Source organism: Miniopterus schreibersii, assembly GCF_964146895.1.
Source record: "Miniopterus schreibersii genome assembly, chromosome: 1".
Lineage (NCBI taxonomy): Eukaryota > Metazoa > Chordata > Mammalia > Chiroptera > Miniopteridae > Miniopterus > Miniopterus schreibersii.
The window spans coordinates 154,875,267-154,901,201 of record NC_138101.1 but is presented as its reverse complement, the minus strand read 5'-3'; positions in this window follow the sequence as shown (position 1 = coordinate 154,901,201).

The following is a 25,935-nucleotide window of genomic DNA, read 5'->3' as shown; positions in this document are numbered from 1 at the left end:
CTCAATGGCTGGCCGAGCATGAATTTTTTTTTTAGGTTCATACTTTTTGTGTCCTCTCTGAAATATCTTTACTTACCATAAGGACACAGGTATATTTTCTGATATTCTTTTCTGTAAGTTTTATAGTTTTGGGTTTTACATGTAGGACTAAGATCCACTTTGCTTTAATTTTTGCATATGGTGTGATTTTAGGATCAATAGTCCTTTAAAAAAAAAAAAAAAAGGATGTCCAATTGTTATAGCACTTATTGAAAACACTACTTGTTCTTTGTTCTTTCTTTTTCCATTGAACTACCTTGGCACTTTTGTCAAAACTCATTTGAGATATACATATCAATGTATATCTATATACCTCAATGTGTGTGTGTGTGTGTGTGTGTGTATGTCTATTTATAGACTTTGTACTAGTTTCATTTATCTATATGTCTTTCCTTTCATTAATACCATAATTTGAATCCTATAATCCATGAACATGGTATATCTCTCTATTTAAGCACTCTTTAATTTCCTTTAACTATATTTTTGCAGTTTCCAATATAAAGATTTTTTGTTAGATGTATTCATAATTTTTTTTATTGTTGGTACTATTGTAAATGGAATGGATTTTTAAATTTCATTTTCCAATAGTTTGCTGTTAGTATACAAAGATATATGTTTAATGTTTGCTTTAAACAGATTCTTTTATATAAACCTGTATCCTGTGACCTTGCTAAATTTACTTATGAGTTCTAGTAATTGTTTTTTAGATTCTCTGGTATTTTTTACATTAATAATCATATAATTTGCAAATAGAGACAATTTTACTTCTTCCTTTTTGATCTTATTGCCATTTCTTTTTCTTTCCTTCTTACAATGACAAGGATCTCTAGTACAATGTTGAACAGACATAGTGATAATGGCTTGTTTACCTTGTTCCCATTGTAGGGGAAAACAATTCAGTCTTTTACTATTGACTATGCTAAGATGTCTTTTATTCATTTGAGAAAGTTCCTACTATTTCAGGTTTGCTGAAAGTTTTTAGCAAGAATGAATGTTGTATTTCATCAAATGCTTTTTTCTGTATCTATTGAAATGATCATGTGTTCCCCCCCACCCCTTAGTCTGTTATTACAGTGAATTACAGCAGGTACTCCTTTGCGCAAGATCATTTGTTATAACATTGATGAGATGCCAAGGAATTTAACTCTTGTTTATATTGATTAGGCTATGGTAAAATTAGTTACACTATATGTAGTTTTGCTGCAGTTCCAAGAACCTATCAATGACAATGACGTTAAGTGAGGACTTACTGTGCATTGATTGATTTGTAAATCTTGAACTAATCTTGCATTCCTGGTATAAATCCTACATATTTTTTTTTTTTTTTAAAATATGGTTTTTTAATTGATTTCAGAAAAAGGAAGGGAGAACGAGAGAGAGATAGAAACATCAATGTTAGAGAATCATCGATCTGCTGCCTCCTGCACACCCCTTACTGGGGATAGAGCCTGAAACCCAAGCATGTGCCCTGACTGGGAATCCAACCATGACCTCCTGGTTCATAGGTTGACGCTCAACCACTGAGCCACACAGGCTGGGCAATTCTACATAGTCTTGAAGTGTTCTTCTTTAGCTACTGTTGATTTGATTTGCCAATGTTTTGTGAAGGATTTTGCCTCTATATCCATGAAGGATATTGGTCTATAATTTCTTATACCATCTTTGTCAGGTTTTGATATTAAACTTATGTTGGTATATTAGTTTGTTAAGACTGCCATAACAAAATATCACAGACTGGGTGCCTTGAACAGAACATATTTATTTTCTCACAGTTGTGGAGGGTAGAAACCCAAGATCAAGTCGTTGGCACATTTGGTTTCTCCTGAGGCCTTTCTCCTTGGCTTGTAGATGGCTGCCTTCTCACTGTGTCCTCACATGGCCTTTTCTCTGTGCAAATGCATGTCTTTCCTTCTTCTTATAGGGACAACAGTCTTATTAGGTTAGGGCCTTAGTTTGTCTTCTTCATCTATGGTATTCAATTTGTTGCATAATGTTATTTGTAATGTTCTCTTATTAGTCTCCTAATGTCTGCAGGATCTATGTTCACAGCCTGTTTGTCTTAAGCCCTTGTTTTAAACAGTCATACTTATTTTAAAGAACTTAAGCGGAAAAAAATTAAAAATGTATTTAGTTATTTTCAATGCTTTGCTTTTCATATAAAATTTAAAATGAGCTTGTCAATTTCTATAAAAAGGCTGGTATTTTGATTGAGATTACACTGAATCTATAGATTTGTTTGGGAAAATTGCCACATTAACAATATTAAATTTTTAGATCTATGAACAAGGTATATCTGTCTGTTTACATCTCCTTAAATTTCTCTCATGAATATATTATAGTTTTCAGTATACAAATCTTGCACAAATTTTGTTGGATATATTCCCAAGTATGTGATATAATTTGAAATTGGCATTTTTATTTACATTTCAACTCCCAGTTGTTAGTTTCATAAATTGTTATATAGTGACATTATATCTTGTGAATTCACTAAACCCACTTATTAATTCTAGCAGCTTTTTGGTAGATATGTCTGAAAATTTTATGTATATAATTATGTCATCTGTAAATAGTTTTATTTCTTCCTGTCCAACCTATACGCTTTTATTTCTTTTTCTTCTCTTACTATACTGACCAGATTCTTGAGTGCAATGTTGAGTAAAAGCAATGAAAGCAGAGATCCTTGCCTTGTGTTCAGTCTTGGAAAACATTTAGTCTTTTATCATTATATGATAATGATATTAGAAATAGGTGCTTCCTGGTCTTTTATTAGGTTGAAGAAGTTCCATTCCTAGGTTGCTGAGATTAGTACGTTTTCTTAATATTCTATGTGATGAAATGGAACTACACAAGAAGTACTACTGCTGCATGTAGAAGCACGAAGATTGTCTCAAAAAAAAAACCACACCACTTCTGTGATTGAGTTTTAAACTGAATTGGTTGCTTTTTTCATAGAACACCACTTTTTTACTTGAAAAAACCAAGGACAATCTATGATGACTCAGACTTAGGTATTATGGCAGATATTTTGTGAAAAACAAACAACAAAAACATGGTGTGATCCCATCACTTAGAGGCAAACAACTGACTGCATTTGTGAACATTGATAACATTTGCATTTTCAAGCAAAAATTATATTTTTTTGAAAATATATATTCACTCTCCTGGACTTGACAGCTTCCCAATATGTCATGACTTTTCTGTTGCGATTCATGGTGATGTTAACAAATGCAATTTTTCTGAAGTACGATGTGTGTCAATATTTGGAAGATCTGCATATTTTGGCGAACCAATATTTTAAGAAACTACTGCTTAAGTTTTGATATAGCATTAAAGAAGACCATTCACAGTTCTCTGAAAAAGCTATTAAAATAATCCTTCTCTTGTTCTCTATATATCTTTGTGAGGCTATGTTTTCCTCATATACGTCAACCAAAACAATATTTTGTGACATTGAAAACGGAAGCAGATATTAGGATCCAGTTGTCTTCTATCAAGCCCAACCTTAAAGAGATTTGCAAATACATAAAATAATGCCACTTCTTCTTACTAATATTTTTGTTTGGAAAATATAGTTCTACATAAAAATATGTACATTGACATGTAATGGATTTATTATTGTTATTTTTAATTGTGGTAAAATTTACCATTTTAAACATTTTTAAGTGTGTAGTGAAGTGATCTTAACTATAATTACATTGTGGTGCAGGTGTCACCACCATTCCTCACCAGAATGCTTTCATCTTCCCAAACTGAAACTCTATTCATTAAACAATAACTCTTCATTTGCCTTCCCCCTAGTCACTGGAAACTGCCATTTTATTTTATATCTCTATGAATTTGACTACCCTAGGTACTTCAAAAGTAGAATCATATATTATTTTTCCTTTTGTGTCTGGTTTGTTTCATTTAGTACAATGTCTTCAAGATTTATCCAGGTTGTTATTGTTATTTGTTATTTTTTAAATCATAAAAAACCCTATGTCTTAATTTTTAGTATAATAAATATTAATAGAAATGCCCAAATATATCAAAAACTCTTTGGTGTTCTTAACAAGTTTTAAGGGTCCTGAGACCAAAAAGTTTGAGAACCACTGCAGTCTGATCTCTCAGTGTATGTATGCATGTGCCATAATTTATTTAGCCATTTGACTACTGAGGAACAATTGGGTTTCTTCAGTGTTTGGTTACTGTGGATAAAGTTGCTATGAATATTCTTGCACATGTCTTGAGGAGAACCTCTATACTGCTTTCTCCCCAAGGTCTGGGAGTGATGTGGCTGGATTTTTGTGCAGTTTAAAAATGATGGCGGTGGATACCAAATTTCTCTTGTATTTAGGTTATACTGGATACATTTTAAAGAACATTGTGCAATAGACTTAGAATGCTAATATTTACAATATACAGGACATTTATTCTTTGCATTTGTTTAAACATATGATGAACAGTTTTAGATACCAACTTAAGCATGCATGAGGGCATATCATTTAAATTCATTCTATTAGGAAGCACGTGAGGAAAGTGTTTTGACGACTACTAGACAGTGGGTCCTTTAGGAGTCCAGAGGAAGATCAAGATGATTGAGGACAGGGGAGGTCGGTTTCTCTCTCCCTCCTCTCCACCTGCTTTTGCTTATCCTGCGAACTGACAAACATTTAGTCAACAGTGCATTCCGCTAGGCATCGAGGATATAGCTGTGAACAAGACAGACAAGGATTTGACTCAGCCTAGTGATACAGTCAGCATGAAAACAAATAACTGAAATGACTACAAATTTCGGTTAAATGTCACAAAGGAAACAAACCAGTCTTATGGTGGGGGACAGCGGTGGCAGTGGCTGTTATGGAGAGTGGTTATGGTGGCCTCAGGTTGGACGAGCTGACTTAAGAGGCAAGAGAAGAGCATTCCAGGCAGAGAGTCTCATACTGAGAACATTAACAAGACTTTGAAGAAAGAGCTTGGAATGTCCTAAATACTGAAAGCAGGCCGCTGTGACTGGATTACTGTCAGACTTGGGTCTTTTAAAGTTATTACATAGTCAACTCTTGAAAATGTCTATACACAAAATATATAGTTAATATAAACTATATAATAAGGTAATAATAAAATTTAGAAAACGTACTGTTGTTTATCTTTGAGAAGTGATAAAAGTGAACATGCCTCTACTTCCCCCCCGAGAACAGGAGACAGGGAAGGAAGGTTCAGGAAAATAAAACAAGGTAACTCCATCTGTACCAGCACCAGCACCAGCACCAGCACTGCGGCCGTCCTGGCAGGACAGTCATCCCGCTGAGGGAAAGGGTGTGCAGTGTTAATTTCCGTATCTGCAGTGCCTCGCGTTGTGCTTGGTCTAAAGAAGATGCTTAATCCATGTGTGTCTTAAGGGAGAGAGAAACAGAACTAACATTTATTTAGTGCCAAACTCTGTGCTGAAGCCAATTAAGCAAAATCAAAAGACAAATAAAATACAGGAAATATTGCAACATGTACAACAGACAATAGGTCGATGTGCTTAATAGACTTTTAAAAACTAGCATATTGGTTAAGAGCATATGTTCTGGAGTGAGAAAGGTATACTACTTTGAAGGCAAATTAGGGATTGTGTGGGTGTTTTAGTGGGCCAAAGGGAGCCAGAATATGAGGGGGGGGGGAGAAATAGAGAGAGAGAAAAAGAAATAATACCATGGATCTGTGATGCCTGTGAAGCTTGTTCCCAGTCCGGTGTCCTTAAAGCTGACCTTCAGATGTTCCCTCACCACGTTTGTTCTCTTTTTTTGGTCTCATACCGAGAGTACAAATATAAATAGAAGAGACACATCCCTCCCAAACTGTCCACCTTCAGAGAGAATGACAAATGCCTGAGTAACCTGTTACTTGAATGGTGACTCCCTGAAGTGCCTACTACCTTTTATTTTTATTTTTATTTTTTTTATTAATCCTCACCTGAGGATATTTTTTCCATTGCTTTTCAGAGAGAGTGGAAAGGAGAGAGAGAGAGAGAGAGAGAAACATCGATGTGAGAGAGACATATGGATTAGTCGCCTCCAGCACGCACCCCTATCGGGGGCCAGGGACGAAGCCTGCAAACGAGGTAAGTGCCCTTGTCTGGAATCAAACCCGAGACCCTTCAGTCCGCGGGCCAACCCTCTAACCACTGAGCAAAACTGGCGAGGGCTGCACAGTGCCTTTAAAAATCTTGGCCAGAATGCGCGCTGACACACAAGTGCACTGTGTATACCTATTGCCATCATTTTATTCACTGCATAATATACTCCTCTACATTTTGAGGAGAAAATGAGCTAATTTTTGTACTCCCTGAGGTTTCCTACTTTGACCAAGCTAATTTTTAATAAGTTCACTCATTTAATATAATTGGTTACCTGGTATGTGCCACTGGCCCAGAGGCAGCAGATACAGTGGGGGTGGGTACAACAGGCTAAGTCTTCATAAAGCTTTTATTTTATGCGGGAGTAGGGTAGGACAGACAAACAGGTAAGGAAATAAATTATATAACACAATGTCAGGTAGGGATAAATATTATGGACAAAAATAGAGCAAAGAAGGAGCTCAGTGTTGGGACAAGCAAGGTGGAGCAAAGGATGATGGGGAGAGCTCATGTCCAGCCAAGAGGACTCTGACCCGACCCATCCTCACCGTTCCCAGGCTGATTTTCATTTCATCAATGTTCAGGCCAAATAGAGTTTGTCAGGACAAGACCTAGAAATCAAATGGTAATATAGATGGTATAGGTGCCTGGAAATAAAAATGTCTCAAGTGTCATCAGTTCCCACCTGTACTTTCCAATTTGCAGCTGAAGTAAAAAGGGGAAGGCACAGCACCAAGTGCTTTATTACAACAGTAAGATGGTTTGTTTGAAGGACTAGAAGATATTTTTTTAATCAGTAAGATTTGAAAAAAAACAGCCCTCAGAGGACTAGGGCTAGTACCAGTGTTAAACCGGTTTTGTTTATCCTGGTGCCTTTGAACAGTTTCTTACCAAGATCACCAATGACAGACTAATACCAAAGCCAATGGTTAATTTTCTCTCCTACCTTACTCTGCATTTATCCCAAAGCATCCTCTCCTCCCCTCCTACCTTTTTCTCCTCTCCACTCTCTCTCTAGATATTATATAATTTCATTCTGAGCTATGACTTAATAAACTACCCATATGCTGATGACCCTAATTTATATATTCAACCTTGTTTCTGCTCCTGAGCCCTGGGTTAGTATATCTAACTGCTTAGTTGGTATCTCCACTTGTATTTCAAATTAAACATGGTTAAAATAGAAAATTTTATTTCCATCTGCCTTTTCCAATACCCAAATATGGATGTCCCTAAATCTTTTCCATTATACCTCTATTGTTTACCCTATCGCTTGGTACAAACATCTTGATTTCTCACTTTAATTCATACCCTACATCCAACCCATCAGTAAATTTATTGGCTCCAGCTCCAGATTATATCTGGACCACCCATTTCTCATCATCTCCACTTCAATAGTCTTAGGTAAAAGAAGTTATTATATCTTGCCTGGTCTATTGCCAGAATGTGCTGACTGGCCTCCCTCCCCAGTGCAGGTGGGCCAAGGCTGCTGGGTGAGGGAGTGGAGGCCCTGTTGTGAGCATGAAGCTCAGAGTGATGGTGTCTGCATTGCAAAGACAATGGTGAGGTGATCACTGGGTCCAGGCTGGGGTCTGTGAAGTCACTGAGGGACTTGTGCACTTTGTGCACAGTTGGAGGAGAGCTAGCAGTCCCTCCCCACACACATGCACCGCTAAGAGATGATGCAGCAATCAGGAACCAGGAAGAAAACCCCCTTCCTCCTGCAACGTTCCTCTCATGCTCTCTACTGATAAAGTTCCACACGTGCACTGTAAGGGAGAAATGTTGCGGAGCAGGTCCTGAAGAGTGAATTTAGAGCTCAGAGGTAATAAATTGATGAGTGGAACAATTTCTTTCCTAATAAATAAATCTTAACTAGCTTCACAAATCACCATAGCATACAGCTTATTAACTTTGTTTCTGGGATAATTCATAAATTATTTATGGAACTGGATTTTAAATTTTTGAAGTTCAATTTCCGTGTTTTTGTTTCCATTCTTATGCCAAGTTTCTTCTATGTACATCATTGACACAATTAATAACAAAAAAAGAATAAACCAGAAATGGAAAAAAGATACCCAGGCACCAAATACCTTGGTCCAAAAGGGCACATCTGACAAATGATTGGGCAGAGGGCTGAGAATGGGCAGCAATGCTTGATGGTTAGATGAATTAATAAAGTGCTTCTTTCAAAGGGATTTTCTCCAAGGGATAGAGTCTATATACTTTACTGTGTGAATTACTCTTTAAGAGCAGAACTAGTCTTTTTAGCCCAGATTAGTTCATCACAATAGCCACCTACCAAAAAACAAAAACAGTTCTCTAAGGGGGAAGATAAGGCTTGAGGGAAGGCTTAGGACAGGAAGTGTTATGGATTGAATATTTGTGTGTGTTCCCCCCAAATTCACATGCTGAAGCCCTAACTCCCAGTCTGTGTGTGGAGATGGGGCTTCTAAGAAAGTGATTAAGGTTAAATGAGGTCAAAAGGGTGGAGCTCTGATCTGATGCTATTAGTGTTCATATAAGAAGAAATAGCAGGGAACTTTCCCTCCACCCACCCCCACTCCATGCACTCACTGAGAGAAGGCCACATGAGCAAACTGCAAACCAAGGCGACACAAACCCTACCAACACCTTGATCTTGGGCTTCCAGTCGCCAGAACTGTGAGAAAATAAATTCCTATTGTTTAAGCTACCCAGTCTATGGCATTTTGTGGCAGCAGCTCTCTCAATAAGAATAAAAGACACTGTCTGGGAAAGGCAAGCTCAGAGGGATGCCACAGACTTTTCAGGATACTTGTGTGTACTGGCGCAGGGAAGGAGACAGAAAAAGAGCAGAGTGGAGGAACAGCAAAAATAAATTCCTTTCACTATGTTACCATTTAGTTTAAAATGGGCCTGTGTAACCGATGGAGGGAAATGAAATCAGGGTATCCCCAAAACACATTAATACCCTCACATTTTTCTACTTGGCATTAGAATCTTTTTTTTTTTTAACTTTCATATGACTATAAGTCTGTAGCAATTTTCAAAGTAAATTTCATGAAGACTTAACTTAGGAGAAGTCAAGAAACTAGTTTTCATTCTTGTATAGAATGCAAGCTCCAAGACCTACTTTCAACTGTTAAGCCTTTTCTTTTCTTTTTCTTTTTAAAATATGTCTTTATTGATTTCAGAGAGAGGAAAGGAGAGGGAGAGAGAGAGAGAGAAACATCAATGATGAGAGGGTCATTGATCAAGTCCTCATGTGCCCTGATCGGGAATCAAACCCTGATCGCCTGGATCCTAGGTCGATGCTCAACCGCTGAGCCACGCCCGGCCGGGCAAGCCTTTTCTATATGGAAATGGTACTTCAACTGCTCATTTGGTTTTTCTCAGTAAAGAGGGAGGTGGAAAATTATTTGAGTTTGAAAGTACTTCTCTACAGAAAAACTCAATGCGAGGTATAGAGATATCCACACGCTGTCCATGAATTACATGATTTAGGGGTAAATTCTCAGTAGTATTCTGATACAGCGAGCAGGTGCTTAGTAAGGCCAGTGAGCAATCAAATGTGATATAAAGTAAATAAGGCACAAAAATTAAGCTTTGCCCCTGACTCTGTCTCCTACGTATGCCACTCCCTCCTCCCCATTTTAGTCAACATATTTAACTGAAACCATCAGTTGCAAAACTGATTTAGAATGCATTGCAAATTCCCGTTATTACTCTCTGGAAAGAATATTATTAGAAATGCAATGGCTAAAAAGTGGGTAAAAGGAGGAGGTGTGAAAGGAAGAAAATGAATGTGGCATGGACACATCTAGATTTTACTCACCAGTGCTGAACTGGGTCATACACAACAGGCCTCACTTTGCATGGTTCTGACATGCATGATTTCCAGTTACCATGGTTTAGTTAAATAGCCCAGTCCTCCAGCACCACAGATCACGTTTCAGTTACCATGGTTCAGTTCAGTTCAGTAATTGCAGAAAGTACAAACTTTATTGCTAGCTCTTCAGTCCACAAATCACACTATGTAAATACCAGATGCATATCACGATCAGTGACCAATCGAGTCACTTCTTTCAAAGTCTGTGAGTGACTGGTCACTCTGCATCTGTTACTCAGTTCACATACAGAGGCAGCAAAAGTGTGTAGTTGTGTTTCCATCTTGTTTCCCAGTGACAAAATCCAGGTGACGTTTTACAAAAATGGATAATCAAAGAAGAAAATTAGCTAACAGAGATAAAAGTACAGCAAATAACCCAAAGGTGACATAGCTGGAAGTGAAAATGGAATTGAATGCATATGGAATAATAGAATAAAGAGCTGACAGTGAGAATGTTGACACTGCCACCATTTGAGAAGCTCTAGATATGCAGCCAGAGGAACTCAGTGAAGGCAAACTTATCAACATAAAGAAGGAAAGTGGTTATGACAAAAAATTTTAAAAAAGTGAAGATATCTCAGAAGAAGTAATATAGGCAAAAAAAAACCCCTCCACATAAATTGAACTTTTAGAGATATTTCACAACATGAACATGCTAAGGATAAAATGTTGGGAGCTGATCCAAATTTAGGAAGGAGAATAACAATTCACTAGGACATACAAAAATCCTCTCTCCCATATAGTAAATTACAAAACAGAAGTCAGCAAGCAGTGTTTAAACTACTCTTGATACATTTTTAACAAAAAATAAAACACTTTAATTCTCAATGTTTCTAATGCCTTAAATTCTAATATACTAAGTAAGTAATAGCTTTACTATTTTTTTCTCTATATATGTATAACTGACAATAAGAGTTTAAATGTTTTGACAAATAATTTCCCCGTTGATTATTAAGATCACTGCACAGTTTCAGCGTGCACACTCATTTTTTATGGTTCCGTACGGCCATGCAAAATAAAGATCGCCTTTATTTCATTCAAGGTAAAGTGCAAGCTAAATGTCAGAAATGAAAAACAGAAAGTCCTTACCATAGTCATGATCTGAAGAAAAATAAGAACCACTGAACGGAAATGATAAGCTGTAAACGTTAGTCTCCTACTTGGATCAATCCCAAATCTATATCTCTAGTTTGGGTTTCCAAGTGACTTCTGGGCGTTCCACCAGCACCTCACATACAACACATCCAAAGCTGAACTTCCTCCTGAAGCTGCCACCTACCAAAAAGCTCCAAGCAACTTGGTTCTCTATACTGGCGTACCAACTAGGATAAGTTTTAATGGCAAGTAACAGAGACCTGAAATAATAGTAGCTTAAGTAAGAAAAAGATTTCTTTTTCTATCAAAATAAAACTCCAGAATTAGACAACCCAGGGCTGACATGGTGACTAACCAATTTTCAGGAATACATCTTTTTGTTCTATAATTCTTAGCACGAAGTGTCTAACTTCAGGTTACTTCATGGTCTCAAACTAGCTGCTGGTGCTCCAACCATCACATTCCAGGAATAAAGAAGGAAGGTAAAGAAAAAGTGCTGCTACCTTGTTGAGTCAATGTACTTTAGAGAGCTTTCATGGATGCCCCACCCAAAGATGTCTGCTTATGTCATTATGTCTCACTGGATATATTGGAGACTGGAAAATATAATTTTTATATAGTTTTTAGCTGGGCATGTTGCCATTTTTGATACTATATAGGTCAGTTACATCAGAAAATGGGTAGAGTGGATGTTAAGTAAGCAATTAGTGATCTTCGTCAGACATCATTAATGATTCTACCATTCATCTAGTCATTGAGGGAGAAACCTAGGGATTATCTGAGCCTATTCTGTCTCCCTCACTGCCCGTGTTCAAGATTAGTTTATAATACTTCCTAAATATCTTTCAGATTTGAAATTCCATTTTTTTTAAAGCTCCATTGCATAAACAGTTCATGACAGACACTGTTTATGTTAATAAATGTTTGTGGAGTGTTGATTCAATAACTGCTTTTCATACAGGTGAGGGAACTTATCTCAGTGAACTTTAATTTGGGGTCTTGAAATAATATTCAAAGAATATGACTATTACATTATGTCTAACTCCTGGAATTCTTTAACTCACAAAATAATTCCCTATTCTCTAACACTAGTGGGATTTGAATTAATTACTCAACTTCAATAGTAAGGATGGAACACAGGCAAACACACCCCCTTCTCTAGTATTTAATTTTTCTTAATTGTATAACTTTGTTAGTAGCTTTTGTGTCTTGTACTGTCTCCTCTAGGAGACCTCTAGGAGATGTTCCTCAGCGTGCTACAAGCACACCCATGCACATGTGCTCCCTCTCTCTCTGTCACACACACAAACACACACACACATACACATGTGTGATGGCCTCAAAAATCTTGTTCTTTAGCAAGTCAAAATGTCAACATCTCAGTGGCAGGTATGAAAAACAGCAAGCCTGTCCCTGCTGAGCCACCTGCTGAATATTCCATATGCAAGGTGCTAATTTTTGGTTAAAGAAAGGAAAGTTGTAAAATGTATTCTCTTCTCACTGCTCCACAAGAGCCTTTTCTTTTCTTTTCTTCTCCAGCAGCTGCAGCAAAAGCTTACATGAATGCAAAGTGCAAGCAGTACTGGAAACAAGGCATAATTTAAAAGAATTCTCTAGATGATTTAAACAAATAAACCTATTGGGTTAAGCTTATTGTTCTGGAGAGAATAAACCGTGTGACTGGCCTTGGATTGATGGAATTCTCTAGAATAGAGCAGGGCTGACAAATTGGGATAAAATATTTAGCAGTTGTTCTTTATCCTGGGACAAATGACCAACTACTTTAAATTCATTTCCTGCAGCTGGTGAGTGGGTGGTCAGGTCTGCATCCTACCCACTGTTAGCCAAGTAATATTTCTTGACTTTGACAGGTTGCCTCCATTAGATTAGATATTGGACAAAACAATGTACATTGCAGATCATTTTCAAAATATTTTTGTTTCTCCAATTCCTGACGTTCTGGTATAAATGAAGACCTGCAAACTCTGAACATGCTCAGAAAATGGGTTGTTTTGACAAGATGGAGAACAGACTGTTTGTGAGCAGTCTTCAGGCCAGAGCTTTAATAGCGTTCATATTACAAATGCTATTTTATCTTTACCTCTAACATTTTCCTTTGTAGCTCTAAATATTTCAATTGCTCAAATAATCTATTTTAACACAGCAGCATTGGGATGGGGCAATAGGAGCAAATACACAGAAATAATTGTTGCAATTTCTTATTAAAGTCATAATTTCATTAAGTTAGTTTTTCAGATTAAAATTTTGTATGAAGTCATTTCTACATAAAAATGATTCTACATAATAAATCACGTGCAACTATTAAAAATTCATAAATTATGAAACAAGGATCAGTTAGATATACAAAGGCTAATAACTCACTTTAGAAATATTTTAGGTCTTCTGTGCTGTGTATTTGTAATTTGCCCCACCCCAGCTCCCATTTTCTTTAGTTGTAGAGGCTCTTGTGATTTCTTCTCTCTATGTTTATTTACTGCTTTTTTTTCCTTCAGATCAGTGCCTCTGTGATGTTTCTGCATCTCCTCCTAACGTTTGTATTTATTCATTCTAAAATCCAGAAGTTTCCACAAAGTGCCAGCTGATCAATTAAAAATTATTCTCCCAACACATAAAAGTCAAGAACTAGACAGCGTCACTGGAGAATTCAACCAAGCATTCAAAAAAGACTTAATACCTAATCTTCTCAAACTCTTCCCAAAAATTGAAGAGGAGTAAGAGCTTCCAAACCCATTTATGAGGACAGCATTCCCCTGATACCAAAACCAGACAAGGACACTACAAAAAAGAGTGTTACAGGCCAATATCCTTGGTGAAGATAAATGTAAAAATCCTCAACAAAATATTAGCAAACCAAATGTAACAATACGTTAACGGGATCACACACCATAGCCAACTGGGATTTATCCAGGGATGCTTGCATGGATGGTTCAACATTTGCACATCAATCAACAAGATACTTCACATCAACAAAATAAAGGATAAAAGTCATATGATCTTTTTATTAGATGCAGAGAAACCATTTGAAAAAAATTCAACATCTATTTATGATTAGAACTCTCAACAAAGTGAATACAGAGGGAACCTATTTCAACATAAAGATAATATAATAGACCCACAATTAATATCATACTCTATGATGAAAAGCTGAAAGCTTTTCCTCTAAGACGGGGAACAAGAGAAGAATGCCTAGTCTCACCACTTTTATTTGACATAGTATTGGAAGTCCAAGCCACAGCAATTAGGCAAGAAAATGAAATAAAAAAGTATCCAAATGGGAAAGGCAGAAGTAAAACTATTACTATTTCCAGATTACATGATACTATTTATAGAAAACCCTAAAGACTCCACCAAAAAACTGTTAGAACTAATAAATGAATTTAGTAAATTTGAAGGATACCAAATTAATATACAGAAATCTGTGGTATTTCCATACATGAATAATGAACTATCAGAAAGAGAAATTAAGAAAACAATCCCATTTATAATTGCATCAAAAAGAATAAAACAGCTAGGAATAAATTTAACCAAGGAGGCGATAGACCTTTGTACTGAAAACTAAAAGACACAAAAGAAACTGAAGATGATACAAATGTATGGAAAGATATTCCATTCTCATGGACTGGAAGAATTAATTGTTAAAATGTCCATACTATCAAAGCAATGTATAACTTTAATGCAATATCTATCAAAATTCCAATGGTATACTTCACAGAATTAGAACAGATAATTGTAAAATTTATAAGGAAACACAAAGACCCCAAAAGCAAGAGCAAAGCTGGAAATATTATGCTCCTTGATTTCAAACTGTACTACAAAACTATAGTAATCAAAACAGAATGGTATTGGCACAAAAACAGACACACAGATCAATGGAAGAGAATTGATAGCCCAGATTTAAACCCACACAGACAATCTATGACAAAGGATCCAAGAACATACAATGGAGAAAGGACATGCTCTTCAATAAATGGTGTTGGGAAAACTGGACAGCCCCGTGGAAAGGAATACTATTTTACACAGTACACAAAAATTAACTCAAAATGGATTATAGACTTGAATATAAGAACTGAAACCATAAAATTCCCAAGAGAAAAAATAGACAGTAAGCTCCTTGTCATCAGTCTTAGTGATGTCCTTATAGATTTGACTCCAAAGGCAAGGGAAACAAAAAATAAATAAATAAACAAACAAATAGGACTACCTCAAACTAAAAATCTTTTGCACAGCAAAGGAAACCATTAACAAAATGAAAAGGCAACCTACGGGTTGGGAGAAGATATTTTCAAAACAAGTATCTAATGTGGGGTTAATATCCAAAATAAATAAACAACTCACACAACTCAACAACAACAACAACAAACAACTTGATTAAAAAAATGGGTCGAGGATCTGAATGAACAGTTTTCCAAAGAAGACATACAGATAGCCAACAGGCACATGAAAAGATGTCCAACATCCCTAATTATTAGGGAAATGCAAATTAAAACCACAATGAGATATTACCTCACACCTGTTAGAACAGCTATTATAAAAAAGACAAGAAATAGCAGGTGTTGGGGGGGACGTAAAGGAAGGGAACGCTTATATGCTGTTGATGGAATTGTAAATTGGTGCAGCCACTTGAGAAAACAGTATGGAGATTCCTCAAAAAAATCAGGAAAAGAACTACCCTATGACCCAGCTGTTCCACTTCTCGGTACCTCTCTGAAGAGTAAGAAGGCACTAATTTGAAAAGATATATGCACCCCTACATTCACTGTGGCATTATTCACGATAGCCAAGACATGGAAACAACCTAAGTGTCCACTGATGGATGAGTAGATAAAGATCAGGTATATATATGGAATACTACTGATCCATAAAGAAAGAATGAAATCTTGCATTTGCAACAACATGAATGGACCTCGAAGGTATTATGCTGAATGAAATAAGTCAGATGCAGAAAGAAAAACGCTGTGTGATTTCACTCATGTGTGGAATCTAAAAGGAGCAAAACAAACAAACAAAAAAACAAAATAAAACCAAAACAAACTTACAGATAACAAGAACAGATTAGTGGTTAGAGAGAGGAAAGGACTGGGAGGTAGGCAAAACCAGTGAAGGGGGTCAACTGGTTGGAGATGGATCGTAACTGGACTTGTGGTGGCGATCACTTTGCAGTGTGTACAGATGTCGAATTATAATGCTGTACACCTGAAACGTTTACAATAAAATAATTTTTAAAATAGATATTTTATCTCTTTAGCATTGTGTTAACTGTAAATGTAACCCTAGGCATTTTCTATGTCAAGTTTGGGGCTAATTTTGGAGAGTTATTATACTTAGAACTTAATTTTTTCTTTATTTTTAAATCTGGCTTTCCTTATAAAAATATTTATTTTAGCTAGAGCAAACAGTGATTTAAATAAAAGGAGCCTCCAATTGACCTTCGACTGATAGTCACAATGTTACAAAGGAGAGTTAATCAGCTCTCACTCCCCCCCCTCACCTCCGTCCCCCTTACAGCTGTGTGGTGTTGGGCTAGTTATTTGACATCACTAGGCCTCAACAACCTTATCTGTGAAATGTGGATATAGTACCAACTCCTACCGTGGTTGTGAGGATTAAAAGAGTTAATGTGTACGAAGTGCTGTGAACCATACCTGGCACATGGTAAATGTTAAAAAATATATAGCTCCTGTTATTTTATCATTATTACCTCTATATCTGTACTTTCTCCCACCCTTTCTACTTTTCTTTCTCCTCCTGGCCCCTTGTGAGAGAACACGTTACTTCCAACCATGCGAGGAGATTAAGGAGTACCATCTGAAGCTGTTGTTACAATCTAATCCTTTTTAAAGAATGTTTAAATCCCATTAGAAAATGTTTAAGTGCCGAAGGAAAGAAAGTCCACCAAGCCTCTCGTATTGCACAACTCCAGGGGGCGCCCTCCGCCTTGTAGTCAAAGTTACTGCTAGCCCCGACATCTTGCAGTGGGCAATCCATGCAGCCACACGTGGTAGCTCTGAAGCCCACCATTGAGCCACTTCAACATTTTCATTTCCCTCCTTTCAGTGTTTTCTTTTTCTTATGTGTGTAAGTATGTATATTCACTACATGACGTACACACATTAAAGCTTTACACATTGGTTCCCCCGTCCCAGTCTATTTTCTTCCTTTCCAAATGTGTTGACATAAAATTAGGAGTCGTGTGTGTTTGTGTGCATGGAAGCTTATACTCACACCTGTGTGAAGTATTAATAGTGGCAGAAAATATAAGTAAGAATATAAAGAGTAAATTACGTTTACTAGGATTAAAAACGCTCATAATGTATAAACAGGACTGCTTTTTCTTACATTTATGAAATGATTACAGCTGGATCAAAGCGAAGGATTTAAATAGAAGTAAAACATGAAATTAATTGATCACTAAGTGACAGGGACCGATGGTAGATTTCCTGCCACTAAACGAAAGGCATAGACAAGCTGGGCTAAGCCTGTCTGACCGAGTCTCTCAGTGATGTCGACGTCCGCTTTCTTTTGTGTGTGTAAATACTGCCAGTGATTTGAATCTATATAACACTTTTTATTATTGTAAATAAAATGCTTCATTTACTTAGTTCTTTGGTTGATATGAGGAAAAAATGTTCTCTGATGAACTACTTCAAAACTCTCCTTTGAATTTTGAATAGTGTGTTTTATTTCAATACAATTTATGACCAGTAATAGAACTGCATACAGGTGGTATCGGGCTTGTATGCATTTCTCACCGCCGTCGAAGAGTCCAGATGTCTCCTTTATTCCTAACGAGTTAATTCCACTGCCGTTCACGCGCAAGGAAAGGAGAAGGCGCGCCGAGGCCTGTGCAGCTACAGGAGCAGACGGAGCAAAAGCCTCGCTAATCTGCAAGGCCTGGCAACTCACCCTCAAGCAACTGAAAGTTTGACAGACTTGCGTTAGGAACATGTGAATCAGGAACACGGAACGCTGAAGTTCAACACATTTCTGTGCTGACATTGAAACAGCACTCAGATGGAATGAACCATGTTTTACGATGTGCTTTTTTTCCGTCTTTGGTATAGAATTTCCATCCTTATGGAGGAATCGCAGCTTAAAATAAATTAAAACTGTATCTTTGCCTCTCGAGATGAATATTCTGCATGCAGTGATCTCTTCCTTCTCAAAATTACCACTCAGTTCACTTGGGCAGTCATCTATTGAGCATTATACTATGATACCTCAGAGAATTTAAAGATGAATAAAACAGGGTCCCTGTTCTTAAGTAGTTTTCTCTCAGTTCAAAAGACCCGGGTCAGGGCACGTACAAGGAGCAACCAATGAATGCATAAATTAGTGGGACAACAAATCAATGTTTCTCTTTCTCTCCCTTCCAATCTCTCTCTCTCAAATCAATTTTAAAAAATTTAAATGGCAATGCACAATATTATAAATATCAGACTTTATCGCAGGACTATGCAACATTAAAATTGTTTTCAGCATTTCACGTGCAACTTGTACTAATTATGTAATTTCAACCAATTCAGTGTCCTTCAGAGCCTTTTTCATACACTTATTTGCATATGACCAGAGGGGGAAAAGAATCATTGTTTCTTTACCATGCAGTGGAAAGAACATGAATACTGAGGTATATTTTTACTTAGGCTCTCTGAGCTTCAGTTCCCTCATCTATAAAAACTTTGCTGTGTTGTGGTAGAGATTAAATGAAATAGCTAATGCAGGGTCCATGGCACAGCATTTGTCACTGAATGGCCACCCCAGAAAGGTGAATCATCTTCTCTTGAGTTTAGAGAAAATATGCCTTTAAGCCAATCTGAGAAGATATATTAGAGTTGGCAAGATTGAGGGAGTATCTTGTTTACCTCCCTTATTGCCCAGAGCTGAGCGTGGAAACCCAGTACATTGATTTGCTTTCCTCAAGGTCATGTAGACAGATGTAAGCAGAGTAAGTTTTATCATGTTTCACTTACTTTTCTGTGCCCAGTGAAGGGACATCCAAGAGCACACTGGAGAACTGGCCTGGATTTGGGGGACTATTGTCAATCTTTATAAATTCAATAATAAGGTTCAGGGAAAATAATGTTTTTATTCATTAATTTTATTGAACTTCTCTTTTATTTATTTTATTATATTCAGCTTTCCTCAGGCATAACAAATACAACCTTGTGTAAGTTTAAGATGTACAATGTAATGATTTTATGTATGTACCTATGGCAAAATGATTACTACAATAAGGTTAGTTAACACATCCATCACCTCACATAGTTACAATTTGTTTTGTGGTGCGATCTTTTAAAATCTACTCTCTTAGTAACTTCCAAATATACAATATATCATTGTTAACTGTAGTCACCATGCTGTGCATTACATTTCCAGAACTTATTCATCTTATAACTGGAAGTTTGTACCCTTTGACCACCTTTACTCAAGTCTCCTACGCCCACTATCCTCGCCACCAGGTTCTGACCACCACTAGTTCTTTATCTCTTTCCGTAAGTTTAGTTTATTTTTGACTCTATTAATGATATCATACAGTATTTTTGTCTTTTTCTGTCTGACTTATTTCACTTAGCATAATACCCTCAAGTTTCATTCATATTATTGTAAGTAAATAGCTGGATTTCCTTCTTTTTATGGCTGAATAATATTCCAAAAAAAAATTGTATGGAGCCACAAAAGACCTAGTTTGCCAAAGCAATCTGAGAAAGAAGAACAAAGCTGGAGGCATCACATTTCTGGATTTCAAACTTCACTTCAAAGTTATAGCAAGCGAAACAGTATGGTACTGACATAGAAACAGACATGTAGACCAATGGAATAGAATCAAAAGCCCAGAAATAAACCCATGCATATATAGTCAACTAATACTTGACAAGGGAGTTAAGAATACTCAGTGGAGCCCTAGCGGGTTTTGCTCAGTGGTTGGAGCGTCAGACTGCAGACTGAAAAGTCCAGGGTTTGATTCCGGCCAAGGGCATGTGCCTCAGTTGCAGGCTCCATCACCTGCCGAGGTTGGGGTGAGTGCAGGAGGCAGCCAATTGGTGTGTCTCTCTCACATTGATATCTCTCTCTCTCTTTCTCTCTCTCTCTCCTTTCCCCTCTCTCTGAAAAGCAATGGAAAATATGTTCTCAGATGAGGATTAAAAAGAAGAAAATGAGTACTCAATGGAGAAAAGATAGTCTTTTCAATAAATAGTGCTGGGACAACTGGATATTCATATGCAAAAGAATGAAACTGGACTCCTATCTTATACCTTTCACAAATAATTAACTTGATATGGATTAAAGACTTATATGTAAGACCTCAAACCATAAAACTTCTAGAAGAAAACATAGGAAAGAAGCTCCTTGACAAAGGTCTTGGCAATTCTCTTATGGATATGGCACCCAAAGCAGAAGCAATAAAAGCAAAAGTAAACAAATGGGATTACATCAAACTTAGAAGCTTCTGTTGAACAACAAATAAGTTTATCGACTATTTGTATTTATTTTCCTGTGAATTGCCTGTTCTTTATCTTTTACTTAACTTGCAGGAACTCTTGAAAGATTATGGAATTTGATCCTTTGTTGGTTTCTCTTATAAATATATTTTCTTTTCAGAAGATCTGTTTTCTTTTATCTTTTGCTCCTATGGAAAATAATACAATAATTAATAATGAATAATACAAGAATAAACTCTTTTACATGCAACTGCAAACCTACTTTTGCCCCATCCTGGTTGTTGGAGTTGATTTACTAAATTTTGTATAAAATTTTTCATCTCTATCATGAGAGATATTGGCATGTAGTTTTATTTTTTCATAATGTTTTATTTGGTAGGACTTGTAGAATGAGTTGAAAAGTTTCCCTCTTCAATGTTTTGGGAAGTTTGTATAGAATTAGAATTATTTCTTCCTTAAATGCTTGGTAGAATTCACCAGTAAAGCCAGCTGGATCTGTACTTTTCTTGTGAGGAGGGTTTAACCCAAAATTAATTTCTTTACTAGCTACAACTATATTTAGGTTATCTACTTCTTCTTGAGTGAGTTTTTGTAGTGTGTACCTTTCTTGGATTTGTCATTTATTTAAATTGTCAAATTTATGGGCTTAAAGTTATTCATAATATTCCCCTATCCTTTTAATATCTGTAGAATCTATATGATGTCACCTTATTCCTAATATTGATAATTTGTATCTTTTTTCTTTCTGATCAGTTTAGAAATTTACCAATTTTATTAATCTTTTCAAAGCACTAGCTTTTAGTACCATTGATTTTATCTATGGTTTTCTTTTTTTGTTTTACTTATTTGATTTCTGCTCTGATTTTAATTATTTATTTTATTTTGGGTTTAATTTGCCCTTTTTTTCTAATTTCTAAAGGTAGAAGCTGAAGCTATTGATTTGAGATCTTTCTTCTTTTCTAATATAGGCTTTAGTTCTATAAATTTTCCCCTAAGTGCTCCTTTGGTAAATATCACAAATTTTATATCTTTGTTTTCACTTTCAGTGCACAATAATTTCTAATTTCTCTTTTGATTACTGTTTTAATCAATGTGTTACTTATAAGTGTTTTATTTGGTGTCAACTATATTTGGGGATTTCCCTGAGATCTTTATTGATTTCCTAATTAATTTTTCTGTGATCCAAGAACATACTTTGTATGACAAATCTTGTTATATTTATTGAGACTTGTTTTATGGCACAGAATATGTTCTATGTTCTACCTTGCTTAAAATATTTCATATACACTTGAAAAGAATGTGTATTCTGTTGTTGGATGGAGTGTTCTATTATGTCAATTAGGTCAACCTGGTTGATAGTGTTTATAAAACCTATGTCATTACTGATTTTTTTGCCTACTTGTACTATTAATTAAAGAGAAAGCATTATTGAAATCTAGTAGAATTTTGGATTTTCTAATTCTTTTTGTAGTTCTATTAATTTTTATTTCACATAATCTGAAGCCCTCTTATTAGGTGAATAAATGTATTTATTTATTTAGAATTTTTAAAATTAAATTTATTGGGGTGACAGTGGTTAATAAAATTGTATAGGTTTCAGGTGTACAATTCTATAACACACCATCTGTATATTGTATTGTGTGCTCACCACCCCAAGTCAAGTCTCTTTCTATCACAATTTATTCCCCCTTTACCTCGTCTACCTCCCTCACCCCCTTTCCCTCTGGCAATCACCACGCTGTTGCCTGTGTCTGTGAGTTGCTGTTGTTGTCGTTTTTGGTTTTTTTTGCTTAATCCCTTTTAGATAGTGATACTCTGTTTATTAAATGACCCCTTTATCATTATTAAATGTCCTTTAAAAATCTCTGGTAACATTCTTTGCTTTGAAATGTATTTTGATGGTAATTAAAGTTAATGTTTTTTATTACTATTAATATGATACATTTTTCTATTCTTTTACTTTTAACCTATTGGTGTTTTTGTCTTTAAAGTATATTTCTTATAGGCAGCATATAATTATTTGCTTTTTTACTTAGTCTGATGATTTCTGTGCTTCGACTGGATGTGTTCTGACCATTGGCATTTACAGTCATGTGCTGCACAGTGATGTTTCAGCCAACGATGGGCCACATATATGACAGTGGCCCCATAAGATTATATTGGAGCTGAAGAATTTCTATTGCCTAGTGACGTTGTAGCCGTGGTAAAATCGTAGTGGAATGCGTTACTCACGTGTTTGTGGTGGTGCTGATGTAAATAGACCTACTGTGCTACCAGTCGTATAAAAGTGTAGCTCATACAATTATGCACAGTACATAATATATATTTTTTAAAATATGTTTTTATTGATTTTAGAGAGAGAGGGAGAGACAGAGGGAGAGGGAAACATCAATGAGAGAGAGAAACATCGATTGGCTGCCCCTTCATGCCCCTTATTGGGGATCGAGCCTGCAACCGGACATGTGCTCCAACCAGGAATCGCACCAGTGACCTCTCTGTGCACGGGAGGACACTCAGCCAACTGAGCCACACTGGCCAGGGCCACGCTACATACTGCTCGATAATGATAATAAACTATGTGACTGGCTTAAGTATTTACTATACTATACTTTTTGTCATTATTTCAGAGTGTACTCTTCCTACTTACAAAAAGAGAAAAATTTGTTGTAAAACAGCATGTCATGTTACACCAGCAGCAGCGTCATACATTTTGTGTTTGCCACATGTCTTGATTGCACCATTTTCTTTTGTGTTTGACTTAATCTACTGTTGTTTTATAAATTTAGTGTAGCTTAAGTGTACCGTATATATAAACGCTACAGTGGGGTACAGTCATGTCCTAGGACTTTGCATTCATTCGCTCATTAGCTCTCCCAGAACAACTTCCAGCTCTGCAAGCTCATTCATGGTGCCCTATACAGGTGTACAACTTGTAATCTTTTATATCATATTTTTACTGTACAATTCCTATGCTTAGATACATATGGTCTTACCACTGTGTTACAATTGTATTCAGTACAATTATATGCTGTACAGGTTTGTAGCCCAGGAACAATAGGCAATCCCACATAGCCTAGGTGTGTAGTAGGCAATACCATCTAAATTTGTGTAAATACACTCACTCCGTGATGTTCACACAATGACAAAGTCACCTAATGACACATTTCTCAGAAAGTATCTCCATTGTTAAGTGATACATGACTGTAATGTTATTTTAAATGATCACTCTCTTTTTTTAATGCTATAGGGTTTACAGCATACATTTTAACTTTTTTCAATTACCTTCAAGTAATATTATACCACCTCATTTATAGTATAAGAGCCTTATATAACATTAATGTTGTTGCCATACTTTTACATATATTATAAACCCCACAGTACGTTGTTATTATTTTTGTTTAAGTTAAATTTTAAATAGATTTAAAATTTTAATTATTATATATTTACCCAAGAAGTTATGATTTCCATTGCTCTGTATGTATTCCTTTGTGTAAATCCATATTTCCATCTGGTATTATTATTATTATTTTGCTTTAAAGATCTCCTTTAACATCTCTTATAGTGCAGGTCTGCTCTTGAGGAATGTTTTCAGCTCTTGTATGTCTGAAAAAGTCTGTATTGAGGCTTTGTTTTGGAAAAATATTTTTGTTAGGTATAGAATTCTAGGTAGACAGTTTTTTCCTTTACTACTTTAACAATGTTGCATCATTGTGTGTTCTAGTGTATCGTATCTGAAAAGAAACCTGCTGTTATCCTTATGTTCCTTTCCACATAATGTCTTTTTACCACTGGCTACTTTTTATATTTTCTCTTTTACATTAGTTTTGAACAATTTGATTATGATGTGCTTTAGTGTAGTTTTTCTCATGTTTTGTATATGGGTTGGTTAAATTTCTTGAATATGTGGGTTTATAATTTTCATCAAGTTTGAAAAATTTTAGACTTTTATTTCTTCAAACATTTTTTTGTCACACTCTCTCTTTCCTTGCCTTTGAATACTCCAATCACACATATATGAAGGCCTTGAAATTATGCTAAGGGTCAATCATGCTCCACTCATTTTTAAAATTATTATTATTATTTTTAAATATATCTTTATTGATTTCAGAGAGAGGAAAGGAGAGGGAGAGAGAGACAGAAACATCAATGATGAGAGAGTTATCGATCAAGCCCACAACTGGGCATGTGCCCTGACCAGGGAATCGAACCCTGATCTCCTGGATCCCAGGTCGATGCTCAACCGCTGAGACACGCCCAGCCGGGCTATCTTTTTAAAAAAATTTTAGTTTTGGGTAATTTCTAATTAAGTTCACTAATTTTTCTTCTACAATATCAAATCTGCTATTTAGCAAATTTTCAAGTTCAGTAATTTTTTTTCTTCTACAATCTGTTGTTAATACCATCCAGTGTATTTTTCATTTCATCCATTGCAGTTTTTATTTCTAAAAATTTTAGTGGATCTTTTTCATATCCATGTTTTTACTGAAAATTGAACATGTGGCACACAATTTTAATGACTTTGTCTACTAATTCATCTCTGTCAGTTCACGGTTGGTTCCAACTGATTGGATTTTTTCATCATTATGGCAAGTTTTCTCCCCTGCTGTTTTGCCTGTCTGACACTTTTTTAAAATATATATATCTTTATTGATTTCAGAGAGAGGAAGGGAGAGAGAGAAACAGAAACATCAATGATGAGAGAGTCATCATTGATCGACTGCCCGGGTTGCAGACTCGATGTGCCCTGACTGGGGATCAAACCGTGATCTCTTGGATCATAGGTCTATGCTCAACCACTGAGCCACGCCCAGCCAGGCTGCCTGCCTGACAAGCTTTGATTGAAGTCTAAACATTGTGAATTTTTCCATATTGGATGCTGGATATTTTTGTATTCCTATAACTATTCTTGTGTTTTGTCCTTGGATACAATTAAGTTCCTGTGAAACAGTTTGACCCTTCTTAGTCTTGCTTTTAAGATTTATTAGGCAAGATTGAAGTAGTGTTTAATTTATAGCTAGTTATTCCGTTCTTCAGAGGCATGGTCTATGCACTCTACTGAATACCTTGTGATTCATTAGGTTTTTCTAGTAAGGCAGGTTGAATTGTACACTGTGTACTCTTTTGTGTTTCTCTTTCTTGACTCAATATTATGTCTCTAAGGTTTATCTATGTTGTTTCATGTATCAGTAGTTTGTTTTTTATTTATTGATGTCAAGCATTCCAAGCATGAATAAATCATAACTTACCAATTTTATTATTGATGGACATGTGGGTTGTTTGGGGTTATTATGACTAAAGTTGCTATGAACATCCACATACAGAATGGTTTGATAGGTGCTCTCACAGACTTATGCACCAGATACTATGGC